This window comes from Daucus carota, chromosome 3, assembly GCF_001625215.2.
Source record: "Daucus carota subsp. sativus chromosome 3, DH1 v3.0, whole genome shotgun sequence".
In the NCBI taxonomy this organism is placed as follows: Eukaryota; Viridiplantae; Streptophyta; class Magnoliopsida; order Apiales; family Apiaceae; genus Daucus; species Daucus carota.
Window position 1 is genome coordinate 21,926,318 of NC_030383.2, and position 3,345 is coordinate 21,929,662.

At 41.2% G+C, this 3,345-nt stretch overlaps 1 non-coding gene across 1 annotated transcript; it reads left to right on the forward strand.

Annotated features, from left to right (window-relative positions):
• Positions 1-681: 681 nt before the first annotated feature.
• On the forward strand, positions 682-788 carry LOC135151779 (small nucleolar RNA R71). The gene has a single exon (XR_010290698.1). It is a non-coding gene; the product is annotated as a small nucleolar RNA R71 (small nucleolar RNA).
• The last annotated feature ends 2,557 nt before the right edge of the window (positions 789-3,345 follow it).

Consider the following 3,345-nt stretch of genomic DNA (forward strand, 5'->3'; position numbering starts at 1 on the left):
TGATTCTACAAAGTTTTGATTGACACCGCTTGGCTTTTAATCATTAATTTCATCTCTTCCCATTCAGATCTTTCGTTGGAAGACTGTCCAGCCACCCCATGATTTTGTTGCTGGAATCCAGGTGGATGGAATTGCTGCTTCGGTGCAAACTGTTGTTGGAAACCAGAGGGGTTGAAAGGTCTAGCTCCTTGCTGCTGAAACTGTTGTTGCTGTTGCGGCATGAAGTTCTGATTATTGCTCCAGCTGAAATTCGGATGATTTCGATTATTCGGGTGATACGTAGCCGGAGCTGGCTGCTGAGATCGCTGAAAATTGCTCACAAACTGAGCTGACTCGCTAGATATGGCACACTGATCAGTGGAATGTGTACCCGCACAAAGCTCACAAACTGAAGGTGGCTGCTGAATCCCCAAGTTTACCAAAGAATCCATCTTCATAGTAAGAGCCTTAATTTGAGCAGTCAAGGCTGTAGTAGCATCAACATCCAGAATCCCTGCTGCTTTGCCCTGATGAAGACGCTGAGTAGGATTCTGATATTCATTTGCAGCCATCATCTCGATCAACTCATAAGCCTCCTCATAGCTCTTAGTCAATAGAGCTCCACCTGATGCTGCATCGAGCATTGGTCTCGATTGAGGACCCAAGCCATTATAGAAGCAATTGATAACCATCCAATCAGGCATCCCATGATGTGGGCACTTCCGAAGCATCTCCTTGTAGCGTTCCCATGCTTCACAAAGAGTTTCACCAGATAGCTGAGAGAATTGAGTGATAGCATTCCTTAGTGCAGCTGTTTTGGCCATAGGGAAGAACTTAGAAAGAAATTTCTGAGCCAGATCCTCCCATGTCGTAATAGATCCTGCAGGAAGAGAATGTAACCATCCCTTAGCTTTATCCCTCAGAGAAAACGGGAACAACCTCAATTTAATGGCATCTTCCGTAACACCATTGAACTTGAAAGTGTCACAGATCTCAATGAAGTCTCGAATATGCATATTAGGATCCTCTGTCGGAGAACCCCCAAACTGTACAGAGTTCTGTACCATCTGAATAGTGCTAGGTTTGATTTCGAAAGTGTTGGCCTGAATCGCTGGCCTGACAATGCTCGACTGAATGTCATTGATATTCGGCGCAGAGAAGGCCTTAAGAGCCTTAGTATCATTAACTGCTGGTGGTTGATCATCCATCGTATCAATCTCTATCGTTTCTTCCTTAATTAATGCTTCCTTACGAGCCTGAGAACGTGTTCGCATACACGTCCCTCAAGTACCTGAAACACACACAACGAACTAAAGTGAGAAAAGAATCCAAGTCACTGAACTTTAACGACCACTAATGACAAGCACATAAACTAAAATATAACACCGAGTCCCCGGCAGCGGCGCCAAAAACTTGTTCGCACAAAATCACGCAAGCGTACGTGGTCACAAGTAGTATAGAAATTCAATTCAATTCGTTCCCACAGAGACTAGTGTTTTCAAGAATATGCACTTATGCACCAATGTATGGCTATTATTCAATGCTCGGACAAATAACAATTTGGTTGGTTTTATCTAATTTAACTAAATCAAGTCGAATTATAACTAAGAGAATTAAAATCAAATTACTATTGAGAATAAAACATGGGATTCTAGCTTCATTAACAACTTCAGTCAGAGTTCTACCTTTATTCGATTGTAATGGTTGATAACTAATCAGATAACACGAAACTGATACACGCTAACTGTCGTTATACGTGCACCATACTGCTACACATCCACAATTAAGATAGAAGGTAAACAGACACCAATTATGCTTAGACCCTATATGTCTATAGAATTTGAAAACATAATGGTTGAAGAGCAAGTTATCTATCAAGATTACATAGGGCGATGCAAGATGGGTAAAATCACATCACAAGTCATGTTATCGAACACGAAACCTATGCTCGCATGGCAAGTTCTAAATCAATATATTCACTGTCGCTTCAATAAAGATTAACAAACAATCTTAGATGTTAGCTACGCATCCAAGACGAATAAGCACAACCAATACGAGGAAATCAAACCATCACATATGAACAAGGCAAATTAACTACTGAAATTCATCGATAAATCCGCTAAAATCCCATGATAATGATTAGTTCATAATCGAACTTCTCATCATCATGGGTTCGAATGTAAACATGGTACGGAATAGTCTAAACAATATTAAAAGAGTAAAACAAGAGTTTCGAAACAAATCCGAATGAGAATCCACAATCACGCCTACTTCGAAGAATTACAAAGATGAAATTATGAACGAGATCTTCTTCGTAGCCGCCACGTGCTCCTTGGAATGATTCTAGGTTGTTAGGCTTTCCCCTTGAGCTTTTGTTTAAGTCCCACCGCGATCGGGCCTTCAAACGGATCAAGAAAAGGCAATTTGGGCTTTTTCTTCCAACAGAATGGGGTGGAGACCCCGTCAGTGGGGTGGAGACCCCGTCAGTGGGGTGGAGACCCCATCAGTGGGGTGGAGACCCCATCAGGGCAGAATTTTCTTCTTCAGAACGGGGTGGAGACCCCGTAAATGGGGTGGAGACCCCATTTGGTCAGCCCCGAACACTCTTGGAACCTTTCTTCCCTTTTCTCCTTCCTTGCTCGCTCGATCTTTGCGCCGTTTCTTCCACCTTTTAGCTTTGAATCCACCCTTTATCCTCCTCCTAGGGAACCTACACAACACCACAAAAACACATCAAAAACACCACATACTTGAAGCCAAATCATCAATTTAAGTCGAAACGAAGGCATTCCAAGTGGATATAAAATCCACTTATCAGAACACAAGGTATAATGCTTATTCGATTGGACAAACTTCTAGAAGTCGTTTTATTCCTAGTCAACATTTCTGTCCATAAAATACCATGTATTATCCAAATGATAAAAATAACATGTATCACGGTGTAAACTTTCAAAGAAACAATTCTGTAAGAAACCCAAGATACTATGACTATTCTAGGAATGTTGCATCTAGAAACTCCTATGTGCCCAATCATGATTATGCTATGCCTAGTTTCTATCGTGCGAACTCGAATGCTTATTATGATACACTAACCCGAGGACCCTTAAGACGAAAGGGTACCTATAAATTTAATTGATTTGTTTTGTAGGTGTGCCTTGTTACTAAGCATGATATGTGGTACCTTGGTAGTGGTTGTTCGAGACATATGACCGGTAATAAGTCTCTCTTGAATGACATTAGAAAGGTTGCTGCTGGAACTGTCACGTTTGGAGATAGTAGCAAGGGTAGTATCATTGGTATTGGAGATATTGGTAATGAACATTTCAAAATTGCTAATGTACAACTAGTTACGGGACTTAAGTACAA